Source organism: Corvus kubaryi, unplaced genomic scaffold (assembly GCF_017639235.1).
Source record: "Corvus kubaryi isolate FWS band 111438036 unplaced genomic scaffold, C.kubaryi_AGA036_p1.0 76, whole genome shotgun sequence".
In the NCBI taxonomy this organism is placed as follows: Eukaryota; Metazoa; Chordata; class Aves; order Passeriformes; family Corvidae; genus Corvus; species Corvus kubaryi.
The window spans coordinates 8,523,481-8,542,472 of NW_024582063.1; the positions used below are offsets into that span (position 1 = coordinate 8,523,481).

At 43.7% G+C, this 18,992-nt stretch overlaps 1 long non-coding RNA gene across 1 annotated transcript; it reads left to right on the forward strand.

Annotated features, from left to right (window-relative positions):
- The first annotated feature begins 3,730 nt into the window (after positions 1 to 3,730).
- LOC121675917 lies at positions 3,731 to 18,768 on the forward strand. Its single transcript, XR_006020280.1, has 3 exons — positions 3,731 to 3,821; positions 16,708 to 16,777; positions 17,416 to 18,768. It is a non-coding gene; the product is annotated as an uncharacterized LOC121675917 (long non-coding RNA).
- Positions 18,769 to 18,992: the final 224 nt, after the last annotated feature.

The window sequence follows — 18,992 nt, forward strand, 5'->3', positions numbered from 1 at the left end:
GCAGCCCGTGGTGCTCTGCTGCTGGCTGCTAAACCCTCCAGCATCCCTCAGGGCCTTGCCAACTGCCCCAGTGTCAGGTTGCCACAAGGTGCTCTTCAGTCCTGCTCCCTGAACTGGACCAGGTTCAGACAGGCCATTTCCACCGGGGAGTGGCATGGGTGAGGTTTTTTGGTCTGCTGTCTACTGCTGCTAGTTGCTGGACCTAAATCCAGATTTCAGATCTGTAATCAGATACAAGTCAAAATGTCCCCATATTCCACGACTGCTTGGGGTGACACTTGGATTCAGGTTCAGTGTCCAAAGGTGTCTGACAGACTCTACGTTTCCCATCCTGTGATTTAAGAGAATTAAATTTCAGGTAGTTTTGCCTAATTCAAGCCCCTCTGGATGCTAAATGGGTAATGCACATCTAGTAAACTCACACTGGCAATGTAAAAACACTTTTGTTTCCTTAAAGGCTTGCACTGTCAAAAATGACATGATGATTTGAATCAGAATACATGAGGACCCAGCAAATCATCCACACCTGTAAAAACACAGGTTCAGAATCTATACCTGCATCATTAATGACATGCCCATAAGAAAACATTATATGGGGGAAATTCAAGTAACAGAAGAAGAGAGATAGGTGGTTTTTTGGTGGAATTCACCTCAGCTGTTAGTATGAGGCTGATGCTGACCTGTTTTCTCTCCAAGGACTATGCAGCAAACCCAGGGCAAGGAGGGCTGTCCTTGGTGTACGCTATGGTGGCTGTAGAGGAGCAGTTGGGTGGCACCATGACCTGTCACCCCCCAGCTGACAAACTGCACAGTGGATATGGGTGCTGGGGCAGTTTGCTAAGAAGACTCATGTCTGTTTGCACAGATTTATTCAGAGATTTTTAAAAATATAGTTCCCTTGTGTGAGTCAAGCTGTGAACCCCTGAGTTTTGGTTCCTCCCAGAGCAGTTTCACAAGAAACTTGTGCTTTCTTTCCCAGAGTGGACATTTTCCATCTAATTTTACAACCCAAAAGCCTCACTCCTGTGCATAATCAGATGTTCAGGCAGATAGCTCTCCATGAATAAAAACTCTTGGGATTTCAGCTCATAAGTTGAGCTTCCAGTTACGCACTGAAAGCAGCCCTGGAATACTCACTTCTGCCCACTGAATTTGGATAAATACTCCTGGAATAGTCTCTTCTCTGTCTCGTGCTGCTCTCATCACCATCTTCATGTTACTAAGGGCTAATTCTAAATCAAGTTACAAATACTTCCTAAGCACAAGAGCCCATTGCCATGTGCTGGAATCATCTGGGAGCTGCTCCCCTTCTTCCTTTGCAGTGGGGCGAGGTGAGGTGAGGTGAGGTGAGGTGAAGTGAGGCAGGAGGGCCCAGCGCCATCAGTTCCCTCCCTAGAAAGGTCAATGCAGAGTCTCAGGAACGTTGGCACCACCAGCAGCCTTGGGGGCTCCACTCTGTGCCGCAGTGGGGGCCTCTGAGACCATACAACATGCATGGATTGCTGTGTGTGTGTCTACAACAACTTTCATTGCAGGATCCCTCAAATATCCCCTGCAGACCTTACAGGGAGTGTCTTTTGCCATGTGAAGAGCCCCTTGGTCCCCTGAGAGAAGGAGCACATGTGGCAGCAGGGGTCCTGCCCCTCCTGCAATGCTGTGTGGCCCTGGGCAGGATGGTCCCCTTTGCGCAGCCAAGCACTGTGATGTGACACGGTGACGTGGGCTTTGCAGAGGTCAGACATCAGTCAGCAGCAGGGCTCTGGCATCCCCTCACAGCTCTGCTGTTTGTAATATTTATTATCTGCGCTGTGATAATGCTCGAAAATGGATGCTTCTTTCTGAATAAAAGGAGAGTCGCTGCTCGTATCTCAGGGATAAAAGCCTGGCTGGCTGGAAATCAGTGCAGGGTGCTGAAAACGGGCAGAGCAGCTGAGCCAAGCACAGTGGTCCATGTCCCTGGAGAGCAGTGCTTTGGTTCTCCAGAGGAGAGGCTGCTGCTTTGGCACTGAGATGGACCTCCTCTTCCTTTTGCTGTTGCAAGCAGCGGTGGAAAACCCACTCTCCAGCATGGACTGCCTAGGCAAGCCAAGCCCTGCAGAGCCCAGTCCTGGCTGACCGTGATGATAACCAGCCATATGCCTTCTGTTCACACCCTTACTATTGATTTGTCAGCTCTACCAGCCCAACACCGCAAGTGCTCCTCCTTCCCTTGCATTTATTTGACCTTGTGGTCCTATTCTCTCTGTATTAACTGTGATACAGCAGCAGGAGGTTTCAGGAGGTTTTTCACAAGGTCTTCAGGAGGTTTTAGGATGAAGGCAGTGGAGTGATACAGGACAGCCTATGAGGAAAGATGCTTGAGAAGACTCACACCTCTGACCCAAGAGGAGAGGGAAACACATCAAGTCCCATCTAAATTCACAGTGTAAAGGGACAGTGCAAAATGGCAATATTTTCGTTCTGTTGCCAAAATGTGAATTTTGCAAAATGTGAGGCTTGCTGTCTGAAAGGTGTTCAGTGTCCTTCAAGACACCATTTCAGTGAGCTCATCCCCCAGGACCGTGTCCTCACTGGAACTGCGTGTCTATGCATGCACACTACCCCAGCACAAATCCAAAAATCCTTCCCTTTAACAAGTTTGCAGAGCCTCACAAAAACCTATGGGAATATCTGGTTTTGCATGCAAATATTTACCAAGAAAAAATAGATACTTTTCCAGAGCTTCCAGTACAAGGCTTCTTCTGCAGAGAAACTGCCAGCTGTACATGCGTGCTGGTTTGGCACTGGGACAGCACATTCCCTAGAGAGTGGAATGACACCACAAACTCCTTTTGCTCATGAACCCCTTTCCACGAAGCAGGTGAGAGCATGCTGAACTCGCTCCTGCATTCTAGCTTGGCTGTTTTCTAAATGTCATTTGAAAGTCTCGCCCCCTCCTCCCTCCTCCCTCTCTCCCCAGTTTTATCCCTCTTGCAGGAGGCAGCCATCAGCGACAAAACCACAATGCAGGGCTTGGCTGGCTGCATGCATCCAGCAGCTGCTCTGTTCCAAGTTCTGGGCAAGCCACAGCTATCCAGATTCCCGCTTGTCCTATGTCTTCTGCCTCAGTTGCAGTACAGCATCTTGAGCTAGAAGTACCACTAATTGACCAGCTTGGACGGGTTGCCAGCACTGCAGTACAGTCAGCCTGCTGTCCCCAGTTGTCTGTGCCTTTCCCCCCTTCACTACACTTCCAGCCCTTCCTGATCCAAAGCTTGTGACATCTTCCAAGTCCTCCTTGCATTCAAGACTCTAATTCGGCATGTGGTATGCTGTGCTTTTCCAGCAGGCTGCTTTTTGTCATTATCTCTCCACCCAAGTGAATGTTCAGGATGGGCATGTTCTTTCTTCAATTATTGCAGAGAACTAAAATGTAAGCAATAAATGCTAAAGCCAGATTTTTCTAATACAAAAAATCAAGCAAAATCTTTGTGTTCTCATATAATTATTCTGAAAGAGTTGCAAGCCTGGAAATAAAAATAAAATACTGTGTCTTAAAATATGAAGCAATGTTTTCTTTCAGGATAAGAATAAGGATGTGATTTAAGTTTGCTTTAGCCCATTTCTTCACTGTGTTGTGCTGACATGATTGTTCAAAGAAATTGTGCTTTTGGAAGGAAAAGGTTAAAGTTTGCTACTGATATTCATCAGGAGATGGATATTTAATCTTTAATCTCTTGTTCTAGGCCCCTACTTCGGATCAACTCATTATCCCGAATAAACGATGTGTCATTCCCATTATTTATGTTTCACTGCAGCCAAAGTATCTGGACCTCGTTTTGGTAAGCACCATTCATTTCGACCCATTCAGTATTAATCTCCCTTCTAACATCTTTCCTGTCCTATGTGCTGTCCCCTATTTGCTTTTATGTTTTCCGCAGAGTGTTTATAAAAGGATAATCTTTTACAAAGCAGACAGAATTTTTGTGTATAAACTGCTCTGTTTGAATGCCTCATTGATATACCATCTAAACTGAAGTGTTCAGCAAGATTAGTGCATCCACTGAGCCACTGAACTGGGTAAAAATATGGGAACTGCTCCTTTCTTTATAGCGAGAGAGGGTAGCTAATGATGCCATCTTCTTTTAAATAGGATACTTTTAGCAGATGGACTCTCAGAATATGAATACATTGCACAAATGAAAAATAATAAACAAAGGAGGTGGCTTATTGTGACAAACAGTAGGAGAAAAAGACACAAAATGTATATGTGTAAAGACCACGAGCCAGTTTCCATCTTAGTGAAACTGGTGTAAATGCAAAATAACTCAGTCAAGATGACGTGAATTAGTGGGGCTTTTTACATCATTGTCGCTCACGTCAGGAGCTGGTCTCTTTGTATCATAAATGCCGATGACTTCAGCTAGGATAGGGACTCACAATGCCTTGAAATGCAAATGATACATTTTTCTCTTCCACATGCTGATAAAAAATTTACAGTGAGAATATTTTGAGCACCATCCCCTCCTTTTTGCATGAAGTAAACAAATGAAGACTGCCTGGCACACAAAATGTACACTTATTTCGGCTGTCTCCTTTGCAGCATGTGCCTGGTGACATCGGGTGCCACCGACACACCCTCGGAGATGCCGACACTTTATGTTAGAAGAACACAGTATGCAAGTGAATCTGTGCCCATATTCCCACATTTAGACGGCAAAAATCCCAAACAGACATGTGGCAGTATCATTTGAATGGCATAGATTCTTAAATACATTTGTCACATTGTACACTTGCCAGCTCTTCTTTGAAGATATAAACCACCAAAACACTCCACATTTTATCCATCATGACTCCGACAACATGTAGCACTGTTTAGCATGTTATTTTAGTTAAACTGCACCATTGTTGTCCATCTATTATGACATAAACTAGGATTGGTGCCCTTGCAGTAAAATTAAATGAAAATTGTAAGAAAGTGTTGGGAAAAAGAAAACATTGAGAAAGTCATGCCATTCATTTGGCAGTGAAGGAATGTGAGGAGAAATATTAGAGAAGCAGGAAGCACAAAAGGTGCCAGGCACCCCCAGTTCCAGCTTTAAAAGGGATCACTCATGTTTACAAGGGGCTGCATGGGGGGCACGGTTCAGTGCCACCTTTGGGTACTGAGTGTGGAGAGGGATGAGACCCCTCGGAATGGCTCCCCTTGTCATTTTTAATTCACCTCCCCCACTGATACGACCCAGACCTGACTTCTAGTAAGAAAACACTGTTCATGGCTATTTCGGGAGTCTGTCAACACCACTGCGGGGTTACTGAGAGCAGTTTGTGGGTTGGCGAGAGAGGTAAGCCAGCTTACACCCAACTTACTGAGTTGTCACTGCTCTTTGGAGATAGTCCATGTAATTTAGTACACAGAAGCAGTCTCAAGAAAATAATTGCCTATTCAGTCCTAAGAAGACTGGCAATAAGAAAATGAGTCTGTTGCTTTCTGGTTGCCATTAGCTGAGGTTAAACTCTTCCTGTCGTAGCACGGTGCCTGCTGGGTGGGTGGTCTCGACACAGGAGAGGAAAAACTGTATTTGGCACAAATTGGCCTACTTACTGGTGGGATTAGCATTGGACTGGTCTGGAGAGAGCTACTCTCAGTGCTAGGACCCATGCTCTCCCCTGTGTTCAGTGGTCAAATCTTTTGCAGAAACCAGTCCAGTTCCCACTGTGCTGCAGGGGGCCAGGCACACAACAGTGTGAAACAGAAGAGATTTAATGACACATGCTTGACTATTTCTGATGTTTTTCACCAGTGGAGTAATAAAATAGGGAATTTTTCCTTGGAAAGATGATCAGACATGACCTTCCTGGCCTAAAAATTTTAGCGACAGAGCAGTGCTTTTAAGTGTAATGTATTGCCTAGCAGTTTTGTGTGATTAGCCTGGAAATCCAACAGGAAAGAACATTCCTGCAGGCATCAAAATCTTTGCAAAAGTGTTACAGAGATGACTTGTTCCAAGAGTCCATGGTTCTGGAACTTGTCGCACTTGCTGTACATGTGCAGGTCAACTGCATGGTGCATCGCATCGCTCGGATGCAGGATGTGGCAGCCCTGTCACTTCCTAGTCATCATGTTGGCAGGTCTTATCCAGACAGATTTTTCCCAAGCACCAGATCAAGTCAGTGAAGTCTTAAAAGAACAATATTTGTAAAAATTGTAGTTGCAGCAGTGTGGGGAGCGATTTCTGGGTGATTTATTTGCACTTAATTAGCTTACTCTTGTCACTTACTCTGATTAATGGTGGGCCTGGGATGAACCCACCAGGTGTTTGGTAGACAAATTAGTGGTTTTAGATCTGTAGCAGAACAAGTGAGACAAAGGGAGGATGAGTGAGAGAGACCAGAGACAGACTGAGTGAGGTTCAGCTGGATCCCAATAGACCTACTTTCATAGACATAGGTAAAGAAAAGAGTCCGTGACTCAATAATTAAACCTCTAGTCTCTCATGCACTGAGTGTCCATGCAGATTAACAAACATGGGAAAAGCAGAACAGACTGCTAATAAGTTTGCAAATATAAGACATACACTTGAGAGATTATGTGATTCTGTCCTATAAAATATGATACAATATGATATGATTGATATGATATGATATGATATGATATGATGTCTTATGATTTGATGTGTCTCCTTTGCAGCAGATGTTGGGTGCACCTCCAAGACATGGGGCTTGTTGAAATAGTCTTTGCCATAATCAAGGTCTAACATCCAGCACCAAGACACTCTGGTGGTGCACCTGTATCATCCCTGCTGATTAAATGCCACGCTGTAAGGCAGGAGAATGCATGACCAAAGTGGGTGGGCTAAGCCCCTTTTTCCTATGGAGTCGAGGTCATGATTACATAAAGAAACAGGATGCTCACGTGGAGGTTGCGTGCCACCCTTCTTTTTGTGGTGTATGATTGTGGATAGCAGGAGACAGACCTGGCTGTCACTAATGGAGATTACTGAGAGTGCTGTTTGCTTCTAATCTGGGAATACACTCACATAAATGCTAAGCAATGCCTTCATTTGATCCTGACCTGCACTGGCATCCCTGCTGCCACTGCTGTGAGTTGTATTGACATGCAGCATGAGGCTGTTCCCATGTCACTCCACACATTCATTCTTAAACATGCAAAGGTGTAGGCAATACGAGGGGGAAAGGAAGAGAGAATGCTGAAGTGGCCATGGATCGTTAAAGAACCAGGTTACCCCATCTCTTCTGAGGCATTATATCAGTCAGAAGATAGTGTATTTTTGGGAGCTGGCTGTAGACACTGAAGCACTATATCTTGTTGGTCTAAGGGCATGGAGATCTAGGCACTAACATGATTAATGCCATGTCTCAACAAAAAGGATTTCCCACATTTATATCACTCAGAAATAGCCTTCAATAAATTCAATATGAGTACTTGGCAAATGAAGCAGCTATCAAATACCAATAAAAATATGTTTGTGATGCTTGCAATGTACATCTAAAGAACCAGAGAACATTAGTAATCTGGAAAGACTCTTCAGGTACCCATAAAAATTGGATGTTACAGAGACTCTGTTAAGGTAGAGAGGTTCAAACCTTAGCCTGATGTAAAAAATGCATGGTAAAATTTCTTTCTTTGGGTGAAAAATCAAGATTTCACACTAGCAGCATGGTTGAAGTGAGTACTGACCAACCAGGTGACTCTAGCATGCCTGGGATGCATTTGCTCTGTGAAGGACATATGGGAATCTTTTCCTTGTGGATTATTTGGGGTTTTGGCAGAGTAGCCAAGTCTCCCTGGCTCCAAGTACGCAGGGCAGCATGAGAGACACGGTATGTCTTGGGCAGAGAGGGGTACAGCCTTTCTTTGCATGCATGAAGTGGTGTAAGGTGGGGCTATGCATCCAGGGAAATCTCTTTAAGTAGGATTCCTTGCAGGGCACCATTTTTAGCTGCCAAGGCAGGGTGGCTCATTTGAGGGTCCAGTGGGTAATGAGTGCAATTCCTTTTAAGGTTCTCCAAGTGGAGAGTCTGCACTAACTTCTACATCAGGATTGCATTTTTCTCTAATGCCCTTTTCTCTGCCCCTCCTCCCCCCTCCCCCCCCCCCCAAGTACCTCCTCTGTAAAAGAAATGAAGCTCTTCTGGGTGTCCCTCTTGGGATAACCATCCCTGACCACTTCACTTTGAGAATAATTGGGAATGTTTCCTGCAGATGCTGTCTGAGCACACAGAAATGCCAGAGTGATAGACACAGCTTAAATCCCTAGACTGTCAGACAGATAAAGATGGTCTGTCCCAAAATCTGCCTATCCCTTGTATCACCATGTCAAAATGAAGCAGAAGCCTTTCACACATCATCACTTCTGTTAGCTTAAGTCCAGATCCTTGCATCCTTACTCATGGTTAGTAATGCGTTACTGCACAAGTCTCCAGGGCCCCTGCTGGAAGAAGAATATCTTTAAACCTACAACTGGAATCTAAGTATCAAAGCTGCAACAATTCCTTAGCTGTGTTCAAGGTAGCACTAATTAATTTATGAACCAAAAGAAAATGATGCTGTTTACCTAACTAGCTCTTCCTCTGGCTATTAGTAATTTGAGGGATCAGATAAGTACAAATAAATACACTTGTAGCTCTTTTCATTGTCCTCACCAAAGAAGCCTGTTAGGACTGGAAGGCAGGTTTTAAATCCAGAACAGAGCGTTGTAATTGTGCTGCCTTGTGCGCATAGCCCAGGCCATTCATTTTGCACCCACCATTTCACTTCATGGTATCATTTCACTTATGGGGACATTTCTGCACATATGAATACATCCCTACACAAAGTGTTTTGCCAAGTGAGATTTTTTGGTCCTCATTTGGAAAGCCCCAAAAGATCTGGCTTTCAGGTTTCTTCTGAGCTCAGAAAAAAAATCTGATGAAAGCTGAATCGGTTAACACCAAATTGGGTTGATAGGGGGATCCTTGTCTTCTCAGCTAACGGTATGAAACCAGATAAAGGGGCTGATCTGACAGCTGAATAGATTTCCAAAGAGGGGTCCTTTTCTCCCATGCCCAAATAATATGATAGAGATATGCAAGGGTATGTGTGTGCCTTTCAACAGCAGGCAGAGTCCGAGAGCTTACTTATCTCTGAACAGTTTCTCTGGTGTCTGAAGTAAAGAATGCAGAGTTTCTGAACAATCAGGGAGCAGATGCTTTTTCTGTTTCTCCTTGAGTGACCAACCACACCAGGAGAACTTATTGCCTCATTCTCGTTAGCGCTGTGCATTTTCATTAGGGACAGAAACACTGCAGCTCTCAGAAAATGTTCAACACCATGAAAGATTGAGCCTTTAAGTTTAACAGTGTAATCTTTGTAGTGCTTCCTCACAGTCTTCCACTGACTACCTCACTCTGAATTTATTCCCCAGTCACTGGAACATCCTGACGTACTATTGTTCCTCTGGACTTGTCATTGTCTTTATGAAAGTCTGTAGGGGAAAGAAATGGACAGTAAATCTCTTTGGTGCAAATTTTGGGTCCTTTGCACCAGCTGATGTGGAAAAAAGCCTCTGGTCCTTCTAAATGGATAGTTTGTATTTGAAGGACCGCATGACTCTACTCTTCGTTTACTTTTGCAATTTTTATGGCAAAGTTGTAATTATCTCTTTTTTTTTTTGTCAGTAGCTGCAAATATGGAAGGAGTTTTGGACTGTATGTCTCTCATGGTGATCTACTTTTTCACCTGGTTTTGCTTTCCCTTCTTCCACATGTCATTTTTGACAGATAAGGATTCTGCATGTTGCACATCACCTAACCAACCGTGGTGTCTCGATGTTTGGATGTGGAGGCTTTGAAACTTCAGAAATGGCTGAATTTCTTGAATACCTCAATCTTTTTAAAGGAATCAAGTATTCTATCATTCACCAAGGGAGAGGGAGGTGGAAGGCACTTGATTAGTAACGCGATCCAAAGTCATTTAGCTCTAAATTAGCAGTGGGAGCAACTGATAGCTACTTTCATGTGAAGGTTGGGCAGTGTGAAATAAGCTTGTGGTTTCCATCTGGTTTCTTGGGGAAAGCACCAGTACCACTGCATACAGTATCACTGTTTGCATTCCCTCACACAATTTTAACAAAAAGGCAGATGGTCTTCTTTCTGATCCAGCTCTTGGGAGTGAGAGTTCTGCCATCAGTTTCAGTGACTCTGGATCAAGCCTAAGTAGACAAAGAGCTTGACCTTCCCAAGAGCCAGATAGATACCTCTAGGGTCGGGGACAATGTGTCCCACAAAACATTGCACTGCTTCTATCTGTATTCTGGGTAAGAATCTCAGTGGTTTTTAATCTGGCTCTGGAGTTCGTTTTCAAATGTGTCAATAGCTACTGCAAATTCATTTTCATTCACAGCTAACAAAGTTCTGTACAGCTGGAAAGACACACATAACAAAACAGTGCTTTCTCTTAGAGACACTTTTTAATGCCACTGACAGCAAAACCATTACAGAATTCCATGGACAAAAAGCCATGAAGGTAGAATAAGAAATGTAACCTTCTGACTTGTGAGTGGAACTATGTCATCTTTTAAATGTTGTCACTTCTGATGCTTTACTTTGAAACTAAAGGCAGTGTTTTAATACAGCTTGCGTAATTTTTCCCTGTTTTTTTATGCTGAGCCATTACAGCACTCTGCTGCGAGGGCCAACTGCTCTAGCCAAAATTGTTGACCTACACACTTTTTAAAGAGTACCTCATTTCTTCTACTCAGATTAATCAGGGGCTTTTCTCCACACAGAAAAGTTTTGCTATATTCCTGTGGTTTTTCAGAAATTAGCGTGGGTTACTGCCACTGACAGTGTACAAGTTATTGTAGAACCATAGAATGGTTTGGGTTTGAAGGGACCTTAAAGACCATTTAGTTCCAACTCTGCTGCCATGGGCAGGGATACCTTCCACTAGACCAGATTGCTCAGAGCCCCATCCAGCCTGGTTTTGAACACTTCCAGGGATGGGGCATCCATAACTTCTCTGGGCAATCTGTTCCAGTGCCTCGCCACCCTCACAGTAAAGAATTTCTTCCTAATCTCTAATCCAAACCTACCCTCCTTCACCTTAAGGCCATTCCCCCTTGTCCTATTACTACATGTGAAAAGTCCTTCTCCAGCTCTCTTGTAGCCCCCTTTAACTGCTGGAAGGTGTGATAAGGTCTCCCGAAAGCCTTCTCTTCTCCAGGCTGAACAGCCCCAGCTCTGTCAGCCTGTCTGCATAGCAGAGGTGCTCCAGCCCTCTGGCCATTGTTGTGGTCCTCCCATGGACTTGCTCCAGCAGGTCCATGTCCCTCCCATGCTGGAGACCCCAGAGCAGGATGCAGCACTCTGGGTGAGGTTTCACGAGAGCAGAGTAGAGGGGGAGAATCACCTTCCTCAACCTGCTGGCCACGCTGCTATTGAAGTAAATAGTTAATAACTACATATTTATAGTAAATAACTGATATGAGGCTGACACAACTAGCATTATTTGATCAACTGTATTACCAAATTAAATACAAGAGAGTTGGAACAATCTGGAATAACTGAAGTAGGTCAATGACACCTAGAATTACATAGGTGACAAGTGAGAGCAGGTTCTCTCTTAGTGAGTGGCTTTGTGATTTTGAACAGGTCTGTAGCATATGTATATCGCATTGTTTATGGTGCAAATGAGACTGGTATGATGCTTTCCAGTGCCTAAGAGAGGAATTATTCCTAAAAGAAGCCTTGTCCCTGAAGGAAGAGCCCTGTTCCACAATGAATTTTACTTTCGTTGTGACATTTTGAAGGTACTACATGGTAATGACACATTGCTCCAGTAATTTTTGTACAATGTCTCTATGAGCTCTCTCCATCTGTCATGACAGCATTAGTCTTGGCATCTCTGATGAAAGAATCAAAATTAAAAGGGAGAACAAAAAGTCAATTTCTAATGGGTTCCAAACACCCATATCTTACAAGCGTGAATTAAATATTGCTCTCATCTTGCAGCCTTCCAGCCATATTACATGGATAAAAACCTCAAAACTATTTACAATTAAAAATCCTGTTAAAAGCTGAAATATATATAAAGTAAAATAATATTCAGCTGTTTAAACTAACCTGTTGATAGGCTGTCATCTGTCATTTGATTTGCACTTCATTTGAATTAATAAAAAGTAAACCATAAGCATCATGATTTACAGTAATATAAAAGCTATTACAAAGGACCTTCATCATAAGCTTCTTTGTCATAAAGCTATTGTATCTTACTTTCAATCACTAAACACTGTTAAAAACATTTCCTAATATGATACTGCCTGATGCAATATACAAATTCCTTTGCTTCAAAGAGCAGCTATAGAAACAAACTAGAAGCTTCCTCTTGCATAAATACTTAAAAAAAAAAAAATAGTATTTTCACAGTGTCCTTCACCTTTTCTTATGGCCACACACACTTATACAACCACATAGCTCAGGTTTCCACACAGCCATTAAAAAACCTTTATGCCTCCTCCTTTATTTTAAATAACCCTTGGACGAACAACACCTAGTAACTCAAATACACCAATTTCTTTACTCCTATGAAAAGTGTCATGGACTTAATATTGATCTCAGTTTCGTATCTCCTGTTAAAAATTATTTCTCTTCCCAGATGTGCTGCTTTAAGCAGGAGCTGGTGGATACCTAACGCTACTTCCTTTGGGGTGTCCTCACCCCTGGTATGTGAGCAGTCCCCCTGGCTATTGTCTATACTGTCTGGTCTTTCCAGTGCCACAGTTTCTCATAGGAGATGTGATACCCCCGCCTGGCCCTGGCAGCACTCCCCAGGTGCCCACAGACAGGAGTGCAAGGAGAGAACCTGGGAGCACTCAGGGACCCCAAGATCCCCAAGGCACACCAGGGCTGCTAACATATCTTTCAGTTTCACTCAGAAGACACATCTCTCAGTGTCTTCTTAGCTCTCTCTGACAAAGCTGTGCTCAGTGTGTGCTAGTCCTGGCAGGAAGACCTGGCCCACACAAATAAATTATCTTACCTCCCAGTGGGGTAAGAAACGCCTGGTGAGCTGCTTGCTGTGGGCTGGGTGAAATCAATGCCATTTGCTTACACCTGGGAACACAGGAAAAAGTTCATTTGAGAACAGTTATGTGTGAGCAAGAGGTTTGGAATAAATGTCCTCCTGATGTCCTCCCTGACTCAAATCATCCTATGGTCCTACCTACAGTGAATGGTCCTGTGGGTCAGTACAAGTTTGGCACAGACTGAAGAAAACTGTCCAAAGCCTTTAGCATGTGTCTGGCAATGAAAGCGTGTCTGCTCAAGGCTAGCACAATACCCTGTTCCAAGATCACATTGGTGGTCTTTTGCCTTCCAAAATTACCAGTGATTTGTTATCATTCACTGCTGGAGGACAGTGTGGTTTCTCTGAAAGGAACTCGTGCCCACAGCCACTGAGACACAAAGGACCTAGTTTTGGCCTCTAGTAATTCAACCATGTCCTTAGTGCACCAGGTAGGGGCTGAGCTACTGAAGTAACGTGTATACTTCAGAATTATTTGTGTAGAATTATGTGGAATTGTAGTGCGATGGAAACTAAAAATGTGGCAGTGGACTGACACTGAGGAGCACTGTCTTGCCGGTGAAGGGTCGAGTTTGCTTCCCCTTGGTTTGGTCCTCTCCAAAGCCCCTTGCTTCTTTCCTTGTCTGTCCTCACAAGTCACAGCACATCACGTCACAAAACTGATATAGCTGGGCATGCTACTTCAGGGTTTCAGCAGATCCTGTATTTGGAGTAGTTTGGAAAGTGTCTAGTGGCTGTGTCACATGATTTCTCTGTAGTGTGAGACCAGCCGGCAGAGAGCCGTGAGCTCACATGTTTGGATGGCTTAGTTTCTGCATACAGATAACGTGAATATCTGCTTGGCAGTGTTTTACAGCAACTGAACATTCCTGACGCTGCCTCTTTTCATCCTTCTGCTCCCGCTTCCTTAACAGCAGAATCAGCAGCTGTAACAACACATGGAGGACACTTGGCAGCTGCAAGACACAGATGCTGAGCTCTGTAATAAACTTCTCCTGTAGAAGAATCTGAGTGCTTTTGCTGGCTGCTTAAAAGTCCTTATTGCTGTCTGACTCACTAGCTCAACAAGCAGTTACAGCGTGCTGGTGGCTGTTGCTAATCACTGTTGGAGTTGTAAGGACCAACCTAATCGTCCTTCTTGATCCTTTAGGATGCTGCTATAGCCTGGTTTTAATAATTTGTAGGTGAATTGTGTGCTTTGAAGGTAGATATTGAAGAATAAGGTACTGTGCAATGTTTCAGTGGGCCATTTCTTTTTGTATCTAGAGATAGGCAATAGGCCTGGTTTTGATCACAAGTCACAATGTGCAAACCAGAAATAACTTCACTGTTGTTAAAGGGGTATAAGCTGTTATAAAACAAATGTGAGTGAGGTCAGGGGCAAAGGAGAGCTTTACATGAAGTCTGCATTACCTGCTAAGGAAATGGTAAATCTTTAATATCTCAGAAAGTGGTGTGTTGGAATTGGCCTGTGATAAGGATGTGAGTAAGGACTCATGACAGCAGGTTAGTGTTAGGATGGGAGGTGGGCTGATTTCAGAAAAGCCTTGCAGAAGTGTGTTTTAAGGAGCCATTTGAATCTGCAGCGAACAGCCAACTTGGAAGGTTGTCCTGGAGTCTAAAGAACACTGGGAAAGAAACCAGAAACAGATGCTTGTGGACATAAAGGCAGAGAGAGGAAGCTTCTTGGGCAATAAGTCTGGTGTGTGGCCAAGATGGAAAGGAGGAGTGCTAGAAAGAGATAGTTGGAGATGCAAGCAAGAGGAGAGCTGTAAACATAAGGAGCCATAGGTTAATCTCAATGTATAACATGAGGGGACATGACAAAGGAACACGAGAGAAGAGTGGCAAGATCAGTGATGGGGGAACGATGCTTTTGGTCAAAAGTTCCTTCCATCTCTTTCTGGGGAACACTGAAGTCATAACAGTAGCAAAGATATGGTACCAGTGGGAGTGGGACGGGAAGCACAGGCACAAGTAAGGGTGCAGGTTGGACAGAATGGACCTTGTATTCAGTGCCACAGGGCTGAAGGGACAGCTCTATGTGACAGGATTAGCAGGCAAACCAACATGGGCAACATTGTGATGCTACAGACTGCATGATCAAGAGGTAGATGAGGCCTTCTTCAGAAAACGGTAAGAAACTTGATGATTGCAAGCTCTGGTCCACATGGGAGACTTGACCACCCTGGTATCTGCTAGAGGGGCAGCACAGCAGGTTACAAGCAATCCAGGAGGTTCCTGAAGTACACTGCTGGCAACTTCCTGACACATGTAGTTTAAGAGCTGATGAGGGAAGGCACTTTGCTAAGCCTCAGACCTAAAACCAAGGAAAAACACATCGGATAGGTGAAGGCTGGAGCGTAACTAGCTGCTTACATTTACATTAGACTGTAAAATGGTAGAGTTCAGGATCCAGAGGGAAAAGAACAACAGCAAAAAGCAAGATTAAAACCCTGGGCTTCAAGAAAGCACAATTTGGCCTGCTCAGAGGCTTGCTTCAAAAAATCCTGTGGGCTACAGCTCTCGAGACAAAAGGGGTCTAGAGGAGCTGATTTAAGGTCATCTGCTCAAAAAATTACCTGTCCTGACATGCAGGAAATCAAACAAAGGTTATGCAAGGTCTGTAAGTATGAACTGCTAAAAATCAAACATGGAAAGGAAGAATAAAAGAGGTGGAAGCAGGGACAGGTGGCCTGTGAGGAATAGAGAGACACTGTCCAAGAATGGAGTGTTGGGCTTAGGAAAGCCAAAGCCAGAGCTGAATTTAGCAGGAGAGGTGAAAAGTAAAAAGAAAGGCTCCAGTTCTGGAGTCTCCAGTAAAAGGGAGAAATAAACATACTGGAACAAGTCTAGTGGACAAACGAGATGATGATTAAGGAACAGGAGTATCTATCTTGTAGCGGAGAAGCTGAGACAGCTGGAACTGTTTGGCCTGGAGAAGGTTAGGGGGGATCATGTTAATGTGTGTATCCCTGATGGTGGGGAATAGAGACGAGGGACACAGACACTTCTCAGTGTTGTCAAGTGACAAAAGAAAAAACAATAGGCACATGCTGAAATGCAAGAAACTCCATTCCAACGTAAGAAAAAACTCTTGTTCATGTGAGGGTTTTGAAACACTGGCACAGGTTGCCCAGCAAAGTTTTGAAGTATCCGGCTTTGGACTTACTCAAAACCCAACTGGACACATTCCTGGGCAACATGCTCTAGCTGACCATGATTGAGCAGGAGATGTGTGTCCAGGTCATTTCAAGAGGCCCCTTCCAACCCCAGCAATCCTCTGAATGTGCTGTATAGGAACAAGCACATCAGGCAAGTGGGAGCTGACGGGAAATAGTTACCAAAGGGGACATCTCCATAGTATGTGGAAGAGGAGAGTGAAAAGGTTGGGTGGACAAAGGCACTGGCACAGAGTAGGTGGATGCTTCATCCCAGGCAGCACCAGTGTCACCCTGGCAAGACGCTACCACCTAATCTATGCCTGAGGAGGAGACTCCTGTTTCCACTTCAGTTAGTCCTGTTTCCTTCATGAGACTGACATTCACATAAATATTTTTTAACTAGAAGAGGACAGTCCTATTTCTAGTTTGCACAGGAGATGTTTTCCTGTGACCTTTTTTTGTGTCCTTGTACTCCAGCATTTCAAGACAAACAGCTGTCCCAAGTTTCAGCTGGAGGAGGAAAAGGAAGACACCATCAAGCACAAATGTTAGTAAGTCACTTTTCCTCTCATTGTCTGGTATATCTAGGATGATTTTTAACCTTAGAAACAGTTATCTCTCTGATGCCCTTACTCTTGGTATTATTAACTAATATTGGACATCAGCATTTAAAAATTCCTTCTTTAAGCATAAGCCTTTGTTTCTCTTGATATACAGTAGAAATTGATGTGCTTCTTTTGTGGCTGCTGGGTAAATGTTTTGGGAAATAGTTATCAACACTGAATTATATTTTATGTAACAATTGGTGTCCTGTAATTTGATAATATTCAAGGATTCTGGATCTAAATATAGTATATCAAAATTTAATTACAAAAAATCTCATATTCCTCCAAATAAACCACAGGTTAAGCACAAGAAAATAAAAACCTTTAAATATAGGACTTAAATACCTGTTTCAGCCGTGCTTCCATGCTGTTTGCTTGCTTGAAAACATGCGAACTATTTATTTTTAATTCGTATTATCTCATTATTGCAGGTTTCCTTTACAACATGGCTCATTTCAGGCGTTAAAAAAAGCCTAGTGATTTTATCTGAGTTTCAGATTTTCCAGTAGTGATCAGTCACACGTGTAGTGCTAGTTAGAACTGATGTAGCAAACTGGTTTTGTTTCGTCTTTCATCACAGTGGTCATCCAGAAGCCAAAATGTGTTATGACAATCGTCTCCGACATGCAAAGGTAAATGTGAAAAGGAGCCAAGCACTGTTGCAACTGAGGGATTCTGTTAAGAAGCTGAAGGTGACCACTGAGAACTTCTCCCTCCTGCTTACATAAAGAGTGACAGCTTTTCAATGCAAGGACTCCCAATCTTTTACTAAGTAGGCAAATACAGTCGGAGACACATTTTTCTCCATGTGAGTAGCCCCACTGAGGTATCAATGTGATCCACCAGCATCACAGGAACAGGATCAAAGGCTACAAAGAAGGGAAGTTTGGAACTCCAGATGATTTGCTCATCAAAATCAGGTGTTGTGGATATCCTAGCTTTAATTGTTACTGTAATACATGCTTAGAGCCTTCTCCTATATCCCTGTTCTTTCTTCTGCTCAGGGGTAGTTGCGTCTAAGCAGGCCACGGCAGGATGCAGGGTTACACTCGCCCCCTGGATCAAGGAGTCCAGTCCAGCTGAGCACTCAGACTTCTCCTTTTCTGTAGAGACCAGAGTACAGCCTGGGATTGTATCAAGACCTGAAGGAGTATTCTGGGTCCTTCAGCTTAGATGCAGCCTTACAATCTCCTCTATGAATGAAGTGTCTAGTTTGCATTGCATGAATAAAAAAGTGGTGAGTACTGCATGTGCAGGGAAAAATTAATTTAATCCTCCTACAGAGGGTTAAATTAATTGATTGTATTGAAGGTATAATGACATTTGGGGTGTCATCTTTATTGCCTGTGATCACACAGAGAAGTAAACTAATGAAAATGAAGGGTTATCATTTTTCAGACAGGAGAAGAATACCAGGAGGGCAAAAGAAACTGAACATGCAGCAGCACTAGTAAAGGAAAGCTACAAAGGAAGTCATGAAAGAGTCTGGTGGTGTATACAGAGAGACAGGGCTGAGGGAAGGGTGTTGGTGGATGAGCTACAATAATGAGGGGAAGCTGTTTGATCGCTTGCAGCTCCTGGGTCAGTAGCAGCTGCACCTGCATCACCCCTGGGCTCTGTGTGCGCTGGCCAAGGCAGTGGCTGAGAGTGTCTGCTGCTGGGCTGCCCTTCTCCTGTATATCACTGCATAAATCAAACATCTGGGCTCCAGAGAGACCTTATTAGTGCTAAACAACCTTGATTCAATTATGCTACAAGATGCACACAAGATGGTATCTTTTGTACACTCTTGTGCTGTGAAGGGCTTGTAGGAAGTATGGCACTGGGGAAGGGGGTGGAGAGCATGGAAACTCAATTATTCTCTCATTTCCACAGTTGGTGTGTTGTAGTACATAAAGGGGTGGTGGCTGAAGAGTTTGTATAACCTAATGCCAGGGATGGCTTGAATGGTTTGTGTTTTGAAGATTCCTCACTGTCATTTGCTCCGCAAACTCTATATCTATATAGACAAAAATAAATTGAAACCTGACTTTCAGGCCTGGAGTTTGAAAGCCAACACTTGGCTATGTGGCCAGAGCTACTCAGTTGTGCCTCTGCAGCTGCTGCTGGTTTAAAACTCACTTTTCTTCCCTGATGTTACAGAATGGATGGGCAAAA